The sequence below is a fragment of the Heptranchias perlo genome, chromosome 4, assembly GCF_035084215.1.
Source record: "Heptranchias perlo isolate sHepPer1 chromosome 4, sHepPer1.hap1, whole genome shotgun sequence".
Taxonomy (NCBI): domain Eukaryota; kingdom Metazoa; phylum Chordata; class Chondrichthyes; order Hexanchiformes; family Hexanchidae; genus Heptranchias; species Heptranchias perlo.
Window position 1 is genome coordinate 86274882 of NC_090328.1, and position 24218 is coordinate 86299099.

Sequence of the window (24218 nt, forward strand, 5' to 3'; positions counted from 1 at the left end):
ACAAAGTTAAATAGTTCACTGTCATAGGATCAGGTAATCAATCATTGTCACACTTAATAATTCAGTATACCTAGGAAAATCGCACTGAATCAGAAGTGATGCTCTATAAACATCCCATTGTTTGTTTATTGCTTTAGGAACAGACATTTATTTGAATTATAGATCACCATCATCCTCCCCTCTTCTAACAGGCACAGGCAAGCACATTCTTTAAACACCAGCCCCAAGCTGTTTGCTCAGATAGGCTCAGAATATCAATAAGAAAATTATGATCAATTCCTTTATTGCTTAAAATGTAACTGCGCTGCCACTTTACATTCACTAGAACTAGCAGTTAACAATTACCTTTGTGTATTTTACTTTTATTTTATAGCCCTGATTTTCTAATTATGGGGAAAATGAGGCTGAGCTGTCTAAAGGTGCATGCTCATGTGTGCCAGCAGTGCAGAGTGTTGACTTGACCTAATTTTCCAGTGGAAGCCCCTCCCCCAGTTGGAACAGACTGTAGGCACAGGAAAAGTACGCCCAGAGTACTGGATCGATGGCACATTTAGCCAGAAATTGTAAAATCTGGTAAGGAAGCAACTCTTAAAGGGCTGCAACTAGCCATTAAAGGGGAAGTTGTGATGGAGTCAGAGAAGTAGAGTAATCGATCACAATGGCACAGCAGAAACATGTGAATGTCTTTGGTACTAAAGAGTTAGACATCCTTTGGCAGAAGGTGCACCAAAGGGGTGTGGCCCTATTTGGGGCTGTAAAGACCACCTTCCATTTAAAGCAGCAAGGGAGGCTGCCAAACAAGTCCATGTCGTCACCTAGGTCCCTAGCACCTGCCTGTAAATAACGAAGAAGATTGCTGCTATTTCTCCACACTGTTGCACATATTTCTTGAGGGGTACATCAAGAATGGCACAAACCTAAGGTGGGATCTCCCACACAATGTGGAAAGTACTATTCTAAGTGTTACAACCATTAGCCTTGTGCATACAATCTTTCATCGTGGCAAAGCTGGATGGCATACTTCTTTTACAACTGGAGGTGGTGGATGTGGAACAGTAAACTGATGCTGAAGTGACCTTGCTTTTCTGCTGTTAGATGGTTTTACACTGGAGCCAGCAACCATGGATGCAGAGGACAGTGCTGTTCTCCTAAGAACCATCCACTTACTGTCCTTCAAATAATGAAGAGATCTGTTGTTCAAAAAGATATCACGTGCAGTGCTTTATACTCAAGGGAACTCTGCCTCCCAGTGCTTCCTGTCTAGCTGTTGCCCCTTGTGCCGATCACTTGCTTGTTATACTGCAGACTGTCTGAAATGGCTCATATCTCTAGGATGGCTTGGAAGGATCACATAGCATGAAAGCTTCACACTGTGGTAACCTTCACTTCCACAAAGCATCTTAGATTGCTGAGTGAAGTAAGGATGAAGATAATGGAGGCACTGGCCACAATCTTCCAAACGTCCTAAGATGTGGGACCAGTGCCAGAGGACTGGAGGATTCCAAATGTAACACCTCAGTTCAATAAAGGGGAGGGGGTAAACCCAGCAACTACAGGCCAGTTAGTTAATGTCGACGGTGGGGAAACTTTTAGAGACAATACCGAGACAAAATTAATTGTCACATGGAAAAATATAGGTTCGTAAATGACAGCCAGCACGGATTTGTTCAAGGCAAATTATGTTTGACTAACTTGATTGAGTTCTTTGATAAAATAATGGAGAAAGTTGATGAAGGTTGATGTGTATGAACTTTCAAAAGACGTTTGATAAAGTACCACATCACAGACTTGTTAGCAAAATTGAAGCCCATGGGATTAAAGGGGCCATGGCAGCGTGGATACAAAATTGGCTAATAGACAGAAAGCAGAGAGTAGTGGTGAACAGTTGTTTTTCATACTGGAGGGAAGTATACAATGTTGTCCCCAAGAAGTAGGTATTTGGACCACTGCACTTTTTGACATATATTAATGACCTGGTCTTGGGTATACAGGGCATAATTTCAAAGTTTGCAGATGACACAAAACTCGGAAATGTAGTAAACAATGAGGATAGTAACAGACTTCAGGAGGACATAGACAGACTGGTGAAAAGGGCAGACCCATAGCTGATGCAATTTAATGCAGAGAGTGTGAAGTGATGCATTTTGGCAGTAAGAATGAGGAGAATCAATATAAACTAAATTGTACAATTTTAAGGGAGTGGAGGAACAGAGAGACCTAGGGGTGTACATACACAAATCGTCAAAGGTGGCAGGGCAAGTTGAGAAGGCTGTTAAAAAAGCATATGGGGTCCTGGACTTTATTAATATAGGCATAGAGTACAAAAGCAAGGAAGTTATGCTACACCTTTACAAATCACTAGTTAGGCCCCAGCTGGAATATTGTGTCCAATTCTGGGCATCACACTTTAGGAAGGATGTCAAGGCTTTAAAGATAGTGCAGAAGAGATTTACTAGAAAGGTACTAGGGATGAGGGACTTCAGTTACATGGAGAGACTAAAGAGCAGCTGGGATTGTTCTCCTTAGAGCAGAGAAAGTTAAGGGGAGATTTGAAAGAGGTGTTCAAAATCATGAAGGGTTTTGATACAGTAAATAAGGAGAAACTGTTTCCAGTGGCAGAAGGGTTGATAACCAGATCTAAGGTAATTGGCAAAACGACCAGAGGCAAGTTGAGGAGAATTTTTTTTACGCAGCGAGTTGTTATGATCTGGAATGCACTGCCTGAGTGGTGGAAGCAGATTCAATAGTAACTTTCAAAAGGGAATTAGATAAATACATGAAGGGAAAAGATTTGCAGGCCTATGGAGGGGAATGGGAGTAATTGGATAGCTCTTTCAAAGAACCGGCACAGGCACGAAGGGCCGAATGGCCTCCTTCTGTGCGGTATCATTCTATGATTCTATAATGTGCTGAGATGATCCATATTGTCACATTTCCCAGCCTGGTTAGTTGGGGTAAGTGAATGTGACAACAAAAATACAAAATACATTCATAAACTGTAGAACACAGGTAAATGTTTTTTGTTACGCGGATCAATGATTTATGCAATCAGAAAATGTGATCATGAGAATGTTTTACCAGGAATTTCCTTTGGAGTTCTCCCAATCAGCTGCCGTAACTTCAGCGGAAGATTGGCAGAAACCCCGGGTACACAATGTAAATGGAGTTTCCGGCGATCTTCCGCCAAAGTTATGGTGGCCAATCAGGTAAACCCCCAAGGAAATTCCTGGCGTTTGTCTTTACCCTCCTCACTTTTTCATTAAACAACGTACATCAATTATAGTCACATATGTTCTCAGGATTTGTTTCTGGGGTTAACTGGTCATAACTTTCTTCACCTAACCAACTATGATAGTGATTGCTAATAATCTATCTTTCAATTATTGTGATTATTTTACATTGTAAGGAATACAGGAATGTTAGCGAGACTTTAACCACACACTCCCACCCCTCCCCGCCTTTTATAATTTCTTGGACCTTACCCAAGACATAAACATATTATTAAGGTAATGTGTTGTTCCCACAATGGTTCATCATACAGTGAACTTGATTGACCCCTAGTCTGTGCTCATCTCAGCAGAGGTAGTAGTCGAGGTGCTACACTTCACTTCAGCATTTCTACCTTTAGCAAAAGGAAAATAAGTTGGGATTCTCACTCTTGATTATTATGGCACAAGCCCAAGTGACAGCAGCATCAGGCTGTGTGATGATGCTCCCCGTGGTTGAACAGCCTGCTGCAATAGACTATCTAGGCTCACGTGTGAAACTACACATGGAAAACATACACCAGCAAGGAATCTGTCTCTTCATGAGAAGAGGGAAGTGATGGAGAAAATTGAAGAGAGAAAAAAAAAAAGACTGAAAGGCTGTATGTGGGAGTGTACAACAATGGGCTGGAAATTGCTCCGAGCGGCGAACGAAGGGCACTCACTGCTCTGTAGAATTATACTAACCCACAAACTTACCGCAGTCTCTACTACGGGAACTTCATCTAATGCGAACCTGAAAACAGTCCAGCGTTAACTCCCGCGAACCACGACCTATGTGGCCGACAAGGGGATCGCTTTGCCCCCTCGAACAATCAGATTGCAGCATCATTTGACAAGCCGCAAAGAGTCAACACCTTGAATTGCAAACGACAATGAGTCAAGGCCAGGAAGTGAAAGCTACAAGTGTAAAATCATTGTAAGAACTGTTAGAGACAGCAAAATAAAGAAAGGGTAAGGAATATCGAATTAAAAGACAGATAAAAGAGAGAGAAAGAAAAAGTAAAAAAATTAAAAAATTAAAAACATTTTTTTAAGTGTTCAACAACTATTAAAATCACAATGAATGAGACTCCACATTTTTTTAATTTAATTTTCAGTGCCAGAGAGGTTGTTTGGCAGTCACTAAGATTTACCATGCTGTTAAACTCAGTTTAGACCTGATATAACTGAGCGTACCTGTTTTGTGGCGTGATAAGTTAGCTTCCAGCTGGGCAGCAGAGCAAGTTGGCGCCGGTCCATTGATTCCATTGATTGCAGCCGATGAGGTCCCTTTTACGCTGTTAGGCTCACTGTTATTTTAAAAGCAATTTCCAGACCAATAAAGTTGCACTTATAAGAGTAAATTATATAATTTATTGGTCCCAGCGCAGAGCTTCAGATGACAGAACCTCGTATTGGTCCTGGCGTAGAGGTCAGCATTGTCAATTTAGAGCCTGCAGAATTTTCTATCCATTAATTATAATGTGCCTTTAATGCATAGTTATTAACATAACTTATAGCACCTTAAACAGTAGAAAAATGTCCCAAGGTACTTCACAAAATGATCGAAGCTAGAAAAACCAGGATGGAAATGGATGCAAAACTCCTTTATATAGTTTTTTTGTGCAGATGTGAAACAAATAATTAACAAAAGGAATTTTTATTAAAATTGAATTTAAGCACTTTGGAAGCAGCATTTCAAATACCCAGTGAAGACACTATGGGCACGATTCTGACTCCGAGCCGGGAAGGGTGCCGGGGGGGTCAAATTACGGACGGGAAACCCGAAAGTACGGGTTTCTCGGACATCCTTACGATTTTGACATAAGGATACCTTTTATTTTTTTGTCGGTTTGCTGTCCGACTAACCGGCCTGATTGATAGGATGGTCTCAGTCAGACGGGACACCAGCCAGGGAGAGGACGACTTCAGGTAAGTCTTCAGGTAAATCTTTGTTTGTATGGATGGGGGAGGGCATGGGGGCATGGGGGGCATGGGTGGGCATAAGTGGGCATTGGGGCATTGGTTGGGCATGGGTTGGAATGGGGCATGGGGGCACAGGGGCATGGATTGGCACAGGGTCACAGGGGGAGTCAGTCATGGGGGAGGGATCGGGGGTCAGTCATGGGGGGAGTGTCGGGATCGGGGGTCATCGCGGGGGTCCGCAATCGTTGGAGGGGGGATCGGAGGCGGATGTCCACGATCGTTGCGGGGGTCATTGCACGTAGGCTTGTTGGGCCAGGGGAAGCTCTGCTGCTCTTCCGGGACCACAAGCTGTACCAGAAAGGCACCTACCTGTTAGCCTTGGGTCTTCTCGCCTCCTTTCACAAGGTGTGAAAGAGAAGGCTCAGGATTCCCAACCCCCCCGGAGTTGAAATCGGTAACTGTGGGAAAATGGAGGCCCGAAACCTCCTTGAAAGGTTTTAAGGCCCTACCCGCCTCCTGGAAGTGGGTTGGTCGCCCGCCCCTCGTCCCACCCCGGTGAAAACCGGAAATGGACGTGTTGGAGGCGGGTTGGAGCAGGTCTGAAATGGTTGCAATTTTGAATGCCTCCAACCCACCCATTTTTCACTTTTAAAGTTGTGCCCTATGGGCCTGAAATTCCTCTTACTGGAAAATGCCTGTTTGTTTTGTACAATAAGTGGACCACTCAGCAAACCAGGAGAACAGGTGGATTGAAACATGCGATTTCTAGGAATGCATCATAGTTAGCATCATTAAAAACTAGCATCCAATCATTATTTGCCTGCAATAATACTCAAGCAGCTAACAAGCCACTTAATTAGCATAAACATTAAACGATTGTTAACTCAGTTTTGGAGAGCACAAGTTTTCATGAAAATGGTTGAATGACAAGTGAGAAAATGCTGAGTTAATAATAAGACCCTGCAAATGTTGGTAACTTCTACTATGGAGTGGGACAAGTACATTTTTGGTGGGGGAGCGCAGCCCCGAAATATACAAAGAAGGTGGGAAGTTCAATAATATTATAATTGGCAGAGTGAGCTCTGTCTCAGGTTAGCTCAGAGGATTTGACTGGAAGTCTGAATGAAGTTGTACAACTTAAATAAGAACACAAAGGTAAACATAAGCACATAAGAAATAGGAGCAGGAGTAGGCCAATCGGCCCCTCGAGACTGCTCCGCCATTCAATAAGATCATGGCTGATCTGATCCTAACCTCAAAGTTAAATTCATGTCCAATTTCCTGCCCGCTCCCCGTAACCCCTAATTCCCTTTACTTCAAGAAACTGTCGATTTCTGTTTTAAATTTATTTAATGATGTAGCTTCCACAGCTTCCTGGGGCAGCAAATTCCACAGACCTACTACCCTCTGAGTGAAGAAGTTTCTCCTCATCTCAGTTTTGAAAGAGCAGCCCCTTATTCTAAGATTATACCCCCTAGTTCTAGTTTCACCCATCCTTGGGAACATCCTTACCGCATCCACCCAATCAAGCCCCTTCACAATCTTATATGTTTCAATAAGATCGCCTCTCATTCTTCTGAACTCCAATGAGTAGAGTCCCAATCTACTCAACTTCTCCTCAGATGTCCGCCCCCTCATCCCCGGGATTAACCAAGTGAACCTTCTTTGTACTGCCTCGAGAGCAAGTATGTCTTTTCTTAAGTATGGACACCAAAACTGTATGTAGTATTCCAGGTGCGGTCTCACCAATACCTTATATAACTGCAGCAATACCTCCCTGTTTTTATATTCTATCCCCCTAGCAATAAAAGCCAACATTCCGTTGGCCTTCTTGATCACCTGCTGCACCTGCATACTAACTTTTTGATTTTTTTGCACTAGGACCCCCAGATCCCTTTGTACTGCAGTACTTTCCAGTTTCTCGCCATTAAGATAATAACTTGCTCTCTGATTTTTCCTGCCAAAGTGCATAACCTCACATTTTCCAATATTGTATTGCATCTGCCAAATCTCCGCCCACTCACCCAGCCTGTCTATATCCCCTTGTAGGTTTTTTATGTCCTCCTCACTCTCTACCTTCCCTCCCATCTTTGTATCATCTGCAAACTTTGATATGTTACACCCGGTCCCCTCCTCCAAATCGTTAATTTAGATTGTAAAGAGTTGGGGACCCAGCACCGACCCCTGCGGAACACCACTGGCTACAGGTTGCCAGTCCGGGAATGAACCATTTATCCCAACTCTCTGCTTCCTGTTAGATAACCAATCCTCCACCCATGCCAGAATATTACCCCCAATCCAGTGATTCTTTATCTTGAGCAATAATCTTTTATGTGGCACCTTGTCGAATGCCTTCTGGAAGTCTAAACACACTACGTCCACTGGTTCCCCTTTATCCACCCTGTACATTATGTCCTCAAAGAACTCAAGAAAATTTGTCAGACATGACTTCCCCTTCATAAAGCCATGCTGACTTTGTCCTATTAAATTATGTTTATCCAAATGTTCCGCTACTGTCTCCTTAATAATAGACTCCAAAATTTTACCCACCACAGATGTTAGGCTCACTGGTCTATAATTTCCAGCCTTCTGCCTACTACCCTTTTTAAATAAGGGTAAAGCATGAATATTACTTAGGAGCAAGGAACACATATGTGGACGGGAAGGAAAGTAGCAGTTGTTAAAGTTATATGGCAAAATAACTCAGTACTGACAGTACGGACTTGGCAAGTAAGATATTGGAAGTGAAAAGAGTAAGGTTAGGCAAAATACATTGAGGTAGAGTTTCCTCAGGAGTTCACCCAATCTCCCACCATAGCTTCAGTGGAAGATCGAGGGAGGCCCCTGAGAAACAGCATAAAAGGCCATTTATGCTATTTCTCCCTGGTTTTCGCTAAAAATACATTAGTAGATTGTGGAACACCTGCAGAAATTCTACTCCATTATGCATACGATGATGGGGGAGAGAACGTTTTGTAGGAAGGAATCTCCATGGGCTAAATCATTATTGTCTAATCCCCACTGCTTCTATGTTTCAAGAAAAAAGTTGCACCTGACAGGAGAACACAGAACAGAATAGGCCATAAAACACATACAAACATACAAAAAAGTCGGATATAAGACCAGCTGCTCCATCGAGCCTGTACCATTCTAAGCAACATGACTCTTAACGCTCTCAACCCACCAGCAGCTATGTAATCTCCTAGGAGAAGTGAAAAAAAGATTTTCAAAAACCCTTAGGCCAATTCAGGGTAATTCCTCTCTGACCCCACAAAGGCAATCAAAAAAAATCAGTTCCAGACACTAAACAACTAACTCCACATGAGGAAATAACCAATTATTTATTTGGAGGGAAAGTTGACTGGTAACTATGTCAAAGCATTGAACTTCTTCCTGCACTGCATCCACATTTATGATGCTGTGCGCCTGGCATTGATTTCGCCCCCCGCTGCCTCCCACTGTCTTTTGGATATATGTCTGGAGGGCTTCTTGCCCCCCCCACCCCCCCACCGAGATACAGGATGTCCCTCCTTCTGTCCACCTCTTGCACCAAGGTCTCTAGTGCATCAGCAGAGAACATTGGTGCATGCACACTTGCAAGCCTGGTACCAACTCAGATCGGCAGATTGGTGAGGTCTGCTGTGCAGATTGAAGGATGTGGGATTTAGTAGTGCGCAACCTTTACTCAATGTTTAACATAACTCATCAGTGTAAACATAGGGATGGGACCTGCATCTGTGTTTTACGTGTGCGATGTCTGATCTCCGTTCAGACTCCATGCAGACAGTAGACTGTTATTTTCAGCAAATAACAGGTACCAGCTACCTTTAAGAGATTTCTAAGAAACATCCTCCCTTTAAGAGATTGAGCTGCTCCTGGTGGTGGAAAGTGTGAATTGCATTGATTCCACGTGCAAGGCCCGGAATTCAACACTGAGTCCTCGGGTAGGCCAAAACTTGCGTCCTGCCTGCGCAGGGGTCATTGGGCGCGGGGTAATAGCACATCACGCTACCTACGCCCAAAAATGGCCCTTATCCAATTTTTTCCCCAATATCTTTAGAATTTTTAATTTAATTTAATTCTTGCAATGTGATACAGTTTATTCTTTTGCAGGTCATATTTGAAGATCCATGAAATTAAAGGCACTTTGATTGAAAAAGGGAATTATCTCTTGGCATATAGTGCAGTGTCCTAGGCCCAACCATCTTCAGCTGATTCATCAATGACCTTCCCTCCATCATAAGATCAGAAATAGGGATGTTCGCTGATGATTGCACAGTGTTCAGTTCCATTCGCAACCCCTCAAATAATGAAGCAGTCCATGCCCGCATGTAGCAAGACCTGGACAACAATCAGGCTTGGGCTCATAAGTGGCAAGTAACATTCGCGCCAGACAAGTAAGTGCCAGGCAATGACCATCTCCAACAAGAGAGAGTCTCATCACCTCCCCTTGACATTCAACGGCATTACCATCGGCAAATCCACCACCATCAACATCCTGGGTGTCCCCATTGATCAGAAACTTAACTGGACCAGCCATATAAATACTGTGGCCACAAGAGCAGGTCAGAGGCTGGGTATTCTGCGGCGAGTGACTCACCTCCTGACTCCCCAAAGCCTTTCCACCATCTACAAGGCACAAGTCAGGAGTGTGATGGAATACTCTCCACTTGCCTGGATGAGTGCAGCTCCAACAACACTCAAGAAGCTCGACACCATCCAGGACAAAGCAGCCTGCTTGATTAGCACCCCATCCACCACCCTAAACATTCACTCCCTTCACCACCGGCACACTGTGGCTGCAGTGTGTACCATCCACAGGATGCACTGCAGCAACTCGCCACGGCTTCTTCGACAGCACCTCCCAAACCCATGACCTCCACCACCTAGAAGGACAAGGGCAGCAGGTACATGGGAACAACACCACCTGCAGGTTCCCCTCCAAGTCACACACCATCCCGACTTGGAAATATATCGCCGTTCCTTCATCATCGCTGGGTCAAAATCCTGGAACTCCCTTCCTAACAGCACTGTGGGAGAACCTTCACCACACGGACTGCAGCGGTTCAAGAAGGCGGCTCACCACCACCTTCTCAAGGGCAATTAGGGATGGGCAATAAATGCCGGCCTCGCCAGTGACGCCCACATCCCGTGAACGAATAAAAAATAAACGCAGCAAACTCCTTTCTCAGGTTTGAGTATCTAAGGGTGTCTGCATGAAGCCTAAAATATCTCATGCAAAGATTATGTTCCTTGGGTTGAATGCTGCCTGAGGTTAAAAGCTTCCTGTGGTAGTTCCTCCTGCAAGTCACACACCTTCTTTGCCCTCTGTGCTCCAAGGCTGCTTTCACCTTGTTTTACCCTGCCAATTTTCACTATATTCATGCTCCTGGCACAAAACTTCTCAGTGTGTTTCACATTTTTAAGTGCTGTGGTAATACATCCAAATATTCTCATTTGTTAAGCTCATTTTATCTCCGGGTCTCACCTGGAGTAAAACAGTCACTTTTTGATTTGATTTGTGCAGCTGCAGAATGCTGCACGTCTTCATCATTAATGATCTTTAACAGGCCTTAACAAACAAAAAATGAGCTTTTACATTCTTCTTAACATTTTTACTTTTTTTTGGAGCACTACAAATCCTCAGAACAATATTAAGCACAGACAAATAGTTTGTGAATATTTTATTTTTTAAACAGGAGCCCGCTGGTGAATGGATCCCAAGCGTCCAATTTGTAGCATCATTATGTTTATAGTTTTCTTCTGACATTGCACCACTTTTTACTCGTTTCTACTTTTCACTAACATTACCTGAGAGAGGAATTGATTCTGCTTAATGCTTTGTATGTGATTGACTGTTGGTTTGGGCTGACTGTTCTGGAAATCACATTCTCAGGAAGCCCATGCTTCAAAGCTGGATATTCCCAAGTCACAAACTGCAATGAAATGAGTACGTAACTCATTTTTTTGTAGAAATGAGGAGAATATAGCCCTTAAATGGGCACCTGGACAGATACTGTAGGATATCTCCTAGAATCCTCTGGCAAATGAATGAACAAATAGTGCGACTTTGATTCATACAGAAAGATATGAATCAAGAAATTAGACAAGTTAATCTAACATTATAAGTGGGGAAAATGCTCAAGAACATTTTATGGTGTACCATCTCACTCATTTGAAGAACTTAGAGGTCCAAAAAAGTTACTTTATATGATTTTAAAAGCAAAAAGGCTGTGTAGTGGATATAGGATAATTGGATTTTTCAAAGGCATTTGATAGTTTGGTACATGAGGCTTTAAAAATAGATAAAGGCACCTGGAATTAATGGGAGTTCTCTGAACTGAAGATTAGCCCAACAACTGAAAATCCAAAAGCGTTAATAAATGTACAAGGATCTGCCAGAGGATTAAAGTGACTAGTGAAGATCAACATAGATCTGTTCAGGTCCCCTGCTATTTACAGTATTCAGAAATAACAGTAAAGCAGGTACTCTTAGTATAATATACTGAAAACTGTTGATGACACCATGCTATGTGATTAGGTAGGGGTACAGAAGTGTAGCGATTATGTTACTGGGCTAGTAATTCAGAGGCCTGGACTAATAATCCTGAAAATGTGAGTTCAAATCCCACAATGAGAATTTGAATTCAGTTTTAAAAATCTGGAAATAAAGGGCTGGTATTGGTAAAAGTGACCACGAAGCTGTCAGATTGTTGTAAAAACCCAACTGCTTCACTGATGCCCTTTAGAGAAAGAAACCTGCCATCCTTACCCAGCCAATATGTGACTCCAGTCCCACATCAACATGGTTGACTCTTAACTGAGTAGCCGAGTAAACCGCCCAGTTGTATTTAAGAAGAAGGCCCACCACCAACTTCCCAGGACATCTAGGGATGGGCAATAAATGCTAGCCTTACCAGTGACACCCACTTCCAAAGAATGAATGATAAAAAAACAGCATTAGCGATACTGATAGCATTCAAAAGGATCTAGATAAAATAAGTAGATGGACTTTGGAATAACAAATTAAATTTAACATCAATAACTATAAAGTAATACACACTGGAATAGGCAACAGAGATGTCCATTTGTAAAACTGAAAAGGTAAATAATCTGGGAGTGATTCTTACCCATTCGCTGAAAGTATCCAGGGGAGATGGATCTTGTCAACAAGACTAACTGATACATCTCAAAGTTATATAATCATGTTGAAACATTATAGGAGCAATTTTACAAGTCTGTGCTATCAGCGGTAGGCCTCATCAACACATATTAGAAATTCAGGCATGTGAATGTTAATGCTGGGAAAATCATGGACAGCTCATACCTGAATATCTGATGTCACTGCCAGCAGGTCAGGCTTCCTGCCTTCAACCCAGCTATATAAAATTACCCCTGATAGTTTAACCCTGTACAACTCAATCGCAAAGCTACTTTGGGAATATTATGAAAATCTGATCACTCTAAAATTTAAAATAAGCATTGAGCACAAGAGGGGTTTGCAGAAAATCAGCACAGATAATTACTGGATTCAAACCTTTAAATTATGATGAGACTAAACTTGCTCTCATTGGAGAAAAGAAGATTGAGAAGGGATATGATCCAGATCTTTAAAAAAGCTGAGAGGCACCAATAATATAGAAGCAGGTTATTTAATTTAAACTATGAGTGACAAAATTAACAAGCCATGAACAAAGTCAGAAAATAATAGCAGATATATGAAGTTGACTCACAACAAAAGTTTTGCTTTCAATTGTTTTAAAAAAGGAGCAGGGAAATACCATGTTAATAACTCAATGTAAAGTTACAGGGATAGGTACAGAGAAATGTTGAGATATTTCAGGTAGATTTTTTTACATAACAATACAAGAGTACTTTTACAAGGCGCTGTCTAAATTTCCAATATATGCTGTCAGTGAGCAAGGCTCCCTGTTGTTGGTATGAGCTCATAACGTTACCCTTTACATGTTTCACTCCTGCTACGAAGGTGCAATATAAAGGTTGTAATGTTAGATTGAAAACCTGGAGATTTTGATTGCCTTCAGGGTGAGGGAGAAATTTCACAGAGATTCCCTTCTTGAGGGTTTTACCTGTGTCCCTTCATCTCCACTGGGGAAATAAATTAGTTGGGGAGAGTCCACATGACAAAGAAATTGGACATGATCTGTTGAAAGGAAAAGCCTTATTGGAGGGTAATGAACAGAGATCATTTTCTATTGTCTGCCAACTTGGTCCTGTTCCCTAGAAGTTCCATCAGTTAATTGAAACCACTCCTACTGGTACCCAGCAGACTCACTCTGTGCTGCCTTGATCTGGTGCCTTCACACAATGATGGTGAGCAGCAGTAAAAACAATAAGACTTCAAATTTGTTTTCCATATTGGTTAAACACTTTTTTAAGTACAAAGTTTGGAACCCACTCTTGTTTTATCCATTTTTTTTAATGATCAGCACATAACTCTTGGAAACATGACCCCTCTTCCCCCAAGGACACTTACCTATCAAAGAACTTGTTTTTATGTTCCAACATGCAACTGATCCAAGGTCTATTTACTGTCTTCCAAACAGTAACAACAACAGGTGTTGACCCAGGCACATATTATGCCAGAGCATGTCATTGTGCCAATTTGCCTTAGTTAGAAGTATTTTGGCCTCTGGGTCTTTAGATGAGATGTTAAAACCAGGTTCCATCTGCCAATTCCGGTGTTTCAGATGGATGTTAAAGATCCCTTGGCATTATTTTAACAAGAGCAGGATGTTCTCCTAGGGTCCTGCCCAATGTTGCTATCTCAATAAATACCACTAAGAAAACTGGTGAATTGGTCATTCATCTCATTGCTATTTGTGGAATGTTGCTTTCACAAAATGGCCCCTAATTCTTGCCTACATATCCATAGTCACTGAACTCCAAAAAGTAATTCGTTTTGCGAAGTACATTGTAATATTTTGATATGATATATATGAATACAGCTAGTAGTAATCAGTTTTCCAAGTCTGACGACATTCAGTGATGCCATCAATTAATGTATTGGGTAAGGGTGATGGCAAAAAGTATAATTTAAATAGATATGAATGAAAATAGCAGCAGCAGTCATAACTCAAGTGAGTTAGGGCAGTTCCAACAAGCGATAGAAATTCCTTCCCTGTTACAGCCAAAGTGTCTCCAACTGAGATGATCTAAGAGGCATCAAATACATTTTACTGACAAAGCCTGCTGCCACAATCTTCGGGAAATTAAGCTGTCTGACAATTCTCAGTATGACCGAAATCAATTTTCAGCTGCACAGCAGGATGCCGCAGCAGACTGCCACTCAGTGCTTTCATACAGACAGTGACAAGGACTTTAGAGTCATTACCCCTGAGGCAGATTTTGTGGCATCATAACATCTGTCCCCTCACCAGCATAACTGAAGACGATCTATTGAATATATTCCAGAGCTTATTTTTCAGCCCCAGGGTATGTTTTGGAGCATCAATATTCCGTTTTTTGAAGAGATAGAAATAAGCATTGACAAGGAATAAAACATTTTTTAAATCATAATGTTCCTTCATAAAACTCCAGCAAAGTATGTGCTCTGTGCACTCCACTACTTTGGTTGTGGGTTGAGGTCCTGGTGGAAGCCAATATATAACCTTGTTTAACCAGTAAATATGATGAGTTGTCAGTTGTCAACCAATTTTCTGAGGTGCCTCGAAGGTTGGCAGGCAAAACTGTAATTGAACAGTGGATGCCTTTGAGGAGGAGATGGTTTGGGTACAGTCTAGGCACATTCCCACGAGGCAGAAAGGTAGGGCAACTAAAGCCAGAGCATCCTGGATGACAAAAGAGATAATGAGTAAGATGAAAAGGAAAAAAGGGGCGTATGACAGATGTCAGGTTGATAACACAAGTGAGAACCAGGCTGAATATAGAAAGTTCAGAGGGGAAGTGAAAAAAGAAATAAAAGGGGCAAAGAGAGAGTGCGAGAATAGACTGCGGCCAACATAAAAGGAAATCCAGACGTCTTCTAAAGGCATGTAAACAGTAAACGGCTAGTAAGAGGAGGGGTGGGGCCGATTACGGACCATAAAGGAGATCTACTCATGGAGGTAGAGAGGTTGGCCGAGGTACTAATTGAGTACTTTGCATCTGTCTTTACCAAGGAAGAAGATGCTGCCAGAGTCTCAGTAAAGGAAGATATAGTTGAGATACTGGATGGGCGAAAAATTGATAAAGAAGAGGTACTACAAAGGCTAGCTGTACTTAAAGTAGGTAAGTCACCCGGTCCAGATGGGATGCATCCTAGGTTACTGACGGAAATAAGGGTGGAAATTGTGGAGGTACTGGCCATAATCTTCCAAACATCCGTAGATACAGGTTTGACAAGTCTTACAGAATCTCACATCTCTTTTCTACGGGCTTTAGCTAAGTCAGGTGCGATGCTCGGTTAAGTGACAGAATTTTTGGGACTACAGGTTTTGCCCTCATTATCCTGTCAGTTGAATACATGCACCACTTTGGGCATGAGTACCAGCACCCACTTCCACTGGAATTTAGCATGGATTTTAGGTGGGCTGAGCTGACTCCACCCCTATATCAGTAATACCCCTCTTTTGCCCCCAAAAGACTGCAGTATTTCTTGCCTTCTGTGTAGCTCCAGTGGTGCCTGCCCCAAACCACCATTGTCAGATAGAGCAACCCACAGCCGCTGTGACATAAATCATCCTGATACTCTCCCTCGGCCAGAGAAAACAGCAAAAAAAATTCTTCATCTAAAGGATCCACATACTGCAGAGCTTCTGGAGCCTTTCAAAAGGCCTCAGTGGAACTTATGCCAGCTCTTAGCTGACAAGAGTCCGGCTGAGGCCTTATAAGGGCATACTGTGCGGAATTCCTGGGGTAACCCAGCAACTCCGTTGGGCCCCCTCCTCTTTAATATGGAGGGTGCAGGCGGAAGATCTGCCCACACCTCCCACCCCCACCAGAAAATGGCAGGGTGTAAAAAATGGGATGGAATCCCAGCAAAACCAATTTCTGCCCTGTTTTCTGGCCCAGTATCCGGAGATCCATCAGGATTCCATCTTGTTCCAGATCAGAATATCGGGGCCAGTATATTTATTAATCATGGGCCCTATTGAGCAGCAGTAATGGCTGTGCATTAATCCAGAGGTCAAATTCAATCAGAATGCAATTACTTCAAACTTACCTGCACTTGTGTGTAAAATCTAAAAGTACACAAGTATACTTCGGGGGGAATTTTAACCCACCCTGCCCAGCGGGAATGGGGCGGGCACGCAGTTCATATATCTCTGTAAACACTTACAGACCCATTCCCACTCAATTCCCGCCTATCACCATTGTTTAGGCGGCCGAGGTACCTGCTTGACTCAGGCCGGAGCGTCATTAATACACGCAAATCGGCGCCATGTTATTTGGCCGTGATTGCATTTTAACGGCTTACTGAGCAGGTGGGGAAGAGGAGTGGCCCTCTAAGTCAAAATCTTTGCTTAGTGGGGCCAGGAGGAGCAGGAGTGCAGCTCGGGCTCCACATGGGAAGTTTGGGCCTCTGCTGCCATGGACTCCCCGCTTCCAACCCACAGAACAGCCTAAATACCCCACCCACCCTACGATTTACCTTGGTGCTGATGGGTGACTCCAGGCCCTGCGATTTTGATCTGCCCAAAGCTGGCCACGTGCCTCTTTCCAGTTGTTTTGGGTGGACATCTGATCAATGGGATGCAAATTAGGCCCCGGAGTTAATATAGCGCTGGCCTCAAACTGATGACATTGGATGGGTTTAACGCTTGGCCTGCCTGCCCGAAACCCGTTCCCAGTTGGAATGCCCACCGGCAATAAGGCAAGCCATGGGTATGGGGGAATCGGGACCTTTTCGCGAATGGTAAGGGGGGAGCCCGGGGCAGCAAAGGCCCAGACTCTCCTTGCAATGCCTGGAATCCTGTCCTCTTGGCCCCGCTAAGGAAAATTTTTGATTTATTTTAGAGGGCCTCCTCTTCTTACCCACCAGATTTACTGAGCACAGCCCCAGTGTGGTATGTACCGCACTCAGTAGGCCATAGGGTTCCTCATAACATCATAGGACTCGGATTTGCATGTATTAATAAGACTCTCACCTGACTCAGGCGGGCACCTCTGCCACCTAAAAGAAAAGGTGCAGTTAAGACGGTGGCAGGTGGGAATAGAACAGGAATGAGCCAGTAAGTCTTTACGCAGCTATTTTAATAGAGCAGCCACTCCATTCCCGCTAGGTGGGAGGCATTAAAAATCTCCTCAGGCTCATTCTCTGGAATAGAAAGATCAAGTCTTTGATACTTTAAGAATATTCTTAAAATGTCTGTGTAGTCCCCAAAAGGGTTACCCAACCAGCAATTTCTGGAGGTAAACAAAACCAGTAAACTATTAACATAACACTTTTTAAAAAGTTTTTCTTATTATTTTTGCATACAGTCACAGAAAATTAATAAAATCACCTATTTCGTAGTGTTTCAACAAAATTCTAAACACTGACAATGATCTGGTCACCCTGGAACATAATGGGGGAAAAATTCGATAAGGGTCCGTTTTGGGTGGTGTTTGATGCGCTACCACCCCCCGCCCGACGGACCCTGCGCAGACAGGACACAAGTTCGGACCCAGGGGAGCACTTACCTGCAATCAGCGTTCCTTTCCAGGCCTTGCACATGGAATCAATGCAATTCGCACTTTCCACCACCAGAGGGAGCTCAACCTCTTAAAGTGAGGATGTTTCTGAGAAATCTCTTAAAGGTAGCTGGTACCTGTTATTTGCTGAAAATAACAGTCTATTGTCTACATGGAATCTGAATGGAGATCAGACATTGTACATGTAAAACACAGATGCAGATCCCATCCCTATGTTTACACACTGATGAGTTATGTTAAAACATTGAATAAAGGTTGCGCACTACTAAATCCCACATCCTCCAATCTGCACACCAGACCTCACCAATCTGCTGATCTGAGTTGGGACTAGGCTTGAGAGGATGCATGCACCAAGGTTCTCTGTTGATGCACCTTGGGTGCAAGAGGAGGACAGAAGGAGGGACATCCTATATCTGCCGGGGCGGGGGGGGGGGGGTTGGGGGCAAGAGGCCTTCCAGACATATATTCAAAAGACAGTGGGAGGCAGTGGGGGCCGAAGTCAATGCCAGGCGCATAGCATCATGAACATGGATGCAGTGCAGGAAGAAGTTCAGTGCTTTGACACGAGTGGTCAAGGTGAGTGAGGTCAACTATCAAGTGGCATCTCCTACCAACTGCTCCTTGCACTACACCCCCCATCACCCACATACCAATAAACTCTTTCTATCAGTACTGAACTCTTCCAATCAAATGCTTCCTCTCATGCTTACACATTACCACTGTTTCAAGCCACCCACCCACAACTCACAGGCCACACACACTGGCAGCTATTCAACCATGACAGGCACATCACCCAGGCACATGTCTCGCTTTCTTGCAGGAGAAGGTGGTGCATATCAAGAGGCAGCAAGTGGCAGTGGCATTTAGCTCCTCAAGCCTGTTCCACCATTCAATGAGATCATGGTGGACCTGTGACCTAACTCCATATACCCGTCTTAGCCCCATATCCCTTAATACTTTTGGTTCACAGAAATCTATCAATCTCAGAATTAACTTTCACAAGTGAGCTAGCATCAACTGCCGCCTGTAGAAGACCGTTCCAAACGTCTCCCATCCTTTGCGTGTAGAAGCATTTCCTAACTTCACTCCTGCACGTCCTGGCTCTAGATGTTAGGCTATGTCCCTGCGTCCTAGTATTGATGATGTGGAGATGCCGGTGATGGACTGGGGTTGACAATTGTAAACAATTTTACAACACCAAGTTATAGTCCAACAAATTTATTTTAAATTCCACAAGCTTTCGGAGGCTTCCTCCTTCCTCAGGTGAACAGTATTGAAGTATAGGAGACCTCCAAAAACAGTTACAAATGTCTCGGCAGCCAGAGGCAATAATCCAGCCACTAACCTGTAAATCCTGCATGGTCCCTTTAAATAGCACTGGTGGGGGGTCCTCCAGGCACTCTAAGACACGTTCAGATGATCGGGCTTAAGACTGTGCGTTGAGTTGAGCGTTAAGTCCCAAAATGGTGTCTATCACTTTAAATCAGTGTTGCACACTGATTGAAGCCATTTTCTCCCTCCTTTACATGATTCCAGCGTTCGTTATCTGCACCTGCGCAAACTCCTATACCAAGATGGCGTCTGGCACACGTCACGCAGGAAACGTGCGTACGTGCCATCTTGGATGGCAGAGAGGCCGTGTAGTGACAAAACAATGGGCGCTACACTGCCCAATTTAGCGCCCAAAGAGACCACATAGTTATTTCCAGAAATGTGCTTAATTCAACTGATTGTTGTGTAGTAAATTTGGTAGTGTGTCCAGATTTCCTGAAGAGACTTTCAAGGCCCTGACTTTCAAAGGTCAATGAAGGCAGAGAAGTGAAAGGTCTGTTTATTTATAGTTACACCAGAGAGAATGCGAACAGACAGGTTAGTTAAAAACCAGAGATACAACTGACAGCTCTTTGACTTTAAAGCCATATGAAAAGGCCCTTTGAAAGAAAGGTTGAAAGCTGTTCCAATTTGAGTCAGAAAGCAAAGAAAAACATTAAAGAGGTGTAGGTGGAATTCCCTATTCCCATTCCCAGTTCTGCATAAGACAAACATATAGGGGCTCAATTTTGAAAGGGCGGCGGGATGGCATCGGTCGGGGGGGTGGCGGGGGTCAATGGGCCCGCTGGTGACCCGACTAATAAAATCTTACCATTTCCCCCGCAATCGCAGGTTAATTGGTGGTCCTTAACGTGGCTTCCGGGTTTGCCGTCCGAAAGCTGCGCAGTGGGCGGACTGCGCACCCGCATGACAGGCTGTCAGCTGGAGTGGCTCTATTTAAAGGGCCATTGCTCCAAAGGCTTTTGCTGCAGCAAACACCAAAAAACACAATGAAGCAGCACAGGGGCAAGGCTGCTCCAAGGTTTAATGATGCTTCACTGCAGCAGCTACTGGCCGGGGTGAGGAGGAGGAGGGAAGTCTTTTACCCCGTGGACGGGAGGAAGTGCCCTGCCTCTGCCACCAAGAAGGCCCGGCTCGAGGTGACAGAGGAGGTCACCAGCAGCAGCAACATCTCCCGCACCTCGGTCCAGTGCAGGAAGCGTTTCAATGACCTAACTGGGTCAGTAAAAGTGAGTACATTTACTGATTCTCCTACATTCCATGTTCCACAGCACCGCCCCCCCCCCCCCCCCAACTCATTCTACACTGTCAAAACTACTCCATGACGTCATTCCTCACACCCACTTAAGGCTCATCTTCAACTTACCTTCACTTCCTCAGCACTTCCTCACCTCCCCATTAGTCACCCCACCGCTACCACTCACCCCAATCCTCATCCAATGTGATGGCTCTGTCTGATACTCACCCTCTGATGCACCTCTTTCACGGTCAGCCTCACCCAAAGCAATGCATTCATCAGTTGGCCACTTCACCATCACTCACTCACACGTCTGTACTTTCTCCCCTTCTAGGAGAAGAGAACTCAAAAAGCACGCGAGAGGGCGAGAACTGGAGGGCGGCCACAACAAATACCGGCCCTCAAGACACGGAGGAGGAGGCCCTGCAGATCAGCTGCGCCCTCGAGTGCCTGTCTGTCGGGGACGCCGAGACAGGCAGCCCAAAAAAGTCTGGTGACACAACTTTAACATTCATCACACACAATATGAATTGATGTTAACAATGATTGGCATGTTGAACACCTCAGTATGTTCATCGCAACATGACACATCTGTGATGATGCTTAATATTGCCTTCTGTTCTCTTACAGGCCATTCAACGACCTCAGTGACGGCACAAGACGATTCCTCAGAGGAGCTCCAGGCCTCTGAAGGTGCACTGTCACATCTTAGTGAGCCATCCACCTGCACAGATACTCACACCTCGGTGGGTCCTTATAGTCAGTTAGTTGAGTTGGCACCTGGTGAGTCACCACATACAAGTGAGCACGAGCAGACACTGGTGTCAGGGGCAGCTGCGGAGAGTCCGCGTCGGTTTTGCTCATCCTCAGATGTAGTGATGAATGCAGCAATGGCGCCCCCCCCCACCCCCCCCATCTTGATGGTGTCAGTTTGAGGGAGCCCAAAAAATTGGCAAATGTGCGTAAACAGAAGAATTCTGAGTGTAAACCAAGAATTTTCTGTCTAAACACAAAGATCTCCCAGCCAAAAGTTTGTCTGAGACACCTGAGTGCCCTGCTGCAATAATTTACCTTTTATCCCCATCTGTCAAACAGGTATTTAAGTGGCCAACTGGCTGCTGCCTGAAACACGTCTCCTTGAACATGGAGTGTTTCCCACAGCACGGGAAACACGCTGAGGTTGAATTAAAATCGCACCCCTGCCTCAATCTCCACAAAATTAATGACTTAAACAAAATCAACGATGTCAATAAGGGGTTTAGCTATCGTCCCGCTGGCTTTAATTGCAATTCCATTTTAAAATCGGCCCCATATAGTCTGGAAATTATGCTGTTCGATGATACCCTATAAACACTTAACAATTCACATGAAATTACTTTTCCACTATTTTAACAGGGGCGTTAACCCTTTTATAATATTTGGTTAATGCCTCTAATAAAATAGCAGAATATGGTTAAATTAAGTATACTATGAGTTAATTAGAGTGTAAGTACAAAGCTCAGGCAAGACCAAAATTTAGAGTGGCCCTCAGAGAATAGTTGATGAGTGAAACAGACTTCCATCAAAACAGGTTTCTAATGTGTCATTTAAGCCCTTTAAAATGGAACTGGATATACAGCTAGTTAAAGACACGATTAAAGGACAGAAAGATGGGATTAATTGCATGATTTAGTGTCCTGAGAGCTTTATGCAACGAGAGCACATATCAGTACTTCAGGAAGTCAACACCCCCAGTTCACAGCCCAAGTGATTTACCATCCATTAGTTTTTAATGGTAAATCATAAAATTTATCCATATATAGATATAAATATATATAGATATATATAGACATGGGCGATTAAATAGTCTACAGAATACTGAATCCACGCTGCTGAGATCATGAAAAGGTCATCTGTGGAAAGCATCTGGTCACGGTTGAACGATACAGTTTTTGCTTTTTCCTCCTCTCCTGGAGCTGCTGACTGTTGCAGGGATACAGTTCCACAAGCACTCACCACACCTCCCCACCCCCCTCCCCCTCTCTGATCCACATGGTAGGTTTTAACTTTCGACGGTGGCGTAAAACGGACAGTAGTGGATCGGTTGCCCATTATACACCCTGCTCAATTTTCCATACCATTGAAGTCATAGAAAGGTGTATAACTGCTACCAAATAACCAAATCTGCTACCGCCCGTTTTCAGCCCCACCGAAGGTTAAAATCAACCCATGAGTGACCCTTCTTCATGCATGATGCACCAAGAGGGTAATTCTCTTTTCATACTTTTTAAATTCCCGTATTAGGTAGTGTGTAGGTGCTTGCTGCAGGCAAATCTTGATATTAATTTAAATTACTCTATAATTAATTTAATCTGATAATTAACTTGTACAGTGACTCAAAGGTAACGATTATATCAAGTGTTGAGCCAGAATAGTTGTTATTCTATACTACAGACGCTCAATTTCTGAAGTGTATTTGGCTCTGTGTTGTCAGTATGACTGGAATAGAAGGAGATGGTAATTAATTAATACAGAGATAACAAATCTATCTATGTTTGGAAGTATTCTCAATAGTGATACATTCCCATTTTACCCTGATGATTACTATGATCCCAGCAATACATATAAATATAATTTAGAATACCTTTCAGAAGAGGATATGTAACAAATCTATTATTGGGTGGATATTAATTTCCATTTTTAAATTGAATTTGTTTTTCCAGTGCCAGAGTTTGTGGGTAGAAAATGCGAGGAGCTCATTGGATAAATACACGAACATGGTGGGAGATATAGCTCATTCAAATTTCAATCCAGTTCACCTACAGTCTAAATGTGCCGTTAATGCTAATAAGTTATATCAGTGTCAGCAATTCTAACTATGGGTTCACTGGTATCAGGGGAACAAATTAGTGTTTAATCACTTGCCTGTTTGAAAATTCCATTTCTTTTTACCATCCTCAAGTTTTCTCAGTGCAATTTTGCAGTGAATCGAGAACAGTGGAATTTAATAAACAGTTACTTTATGGAAAGATTAGAATAAACTATTGAGCAGAGTTAAGGTGCACAACACATAAGTGCTTCAGATTCAAGCTGAATCACTAAACATTATTACCTGTGATATATCTTTTCCCACAGTGCATTTTGCATTTGAATGAGCTTCAATTTAAAAATAAGATGACAGCTTGGTACCTGAGGTGAAACAATATTTTAGCTATATTTTTGTCTCATTGTTGTAGGAATGGTGAGTATTGCCAGCCATAAATCAATGGTGGGATGATCTATATATGTTGTATAACTTCTCATTTCCATGTTAGTTATATCTAATTATTACAAACAAAATGAGACTTTACAGCATCTGTGGTGTGTTAATGTACGGTGGTATTTGACTGATCTCCTACGAGGTTTTGCTTTTATCTCCTCTAGTTTGCTACAAAGATACATACTTGTAAAACTCTGAAATTAGATGTTTTATTGTATGGTATAGCCTGAAGTTGCTTTCATTTGCTTGTATCTGGAGGATTTGATTGCTCCCTGTGAGGACAGACAGCTCACTTTGTACTTCACACTAATTTAGACATTTCTTACAAACGGATAGTAAATGAGAAATGTTTTTACATTTTATATATAGTGCACTCCAGTCACATTTTAATTAAAATGCTGAAATGCCCATTGTAACATTGGCAACAATGTACAAAAAAGGGATGATTGTATTTTTCAGTTTGTTTAATAAAAATGTTGAACTGAGAGGATTGGGCAGATCAATAGATTAACATCAGGACTTTGGTTTCAACTCCAGAATAGACCAGATTAAAGCTTTCAGGCTGCAAAGGTTTAAGTTT

At 43.1% G+C, this 24218-nt stretch overlaps 1 long non-coding RNA gene across 1 annotated transcript in view; it reads right to left on the reverse strand.

Moving 5' to 3' along the window:
* Positions 1-24218, reverse strand: part of LOC137320548 (uncharacterized) — a 35278-nt gene that overhangs the window by 6351 nt on the left and 4709 nt on the right. The window lies entirely within an intron of this gene.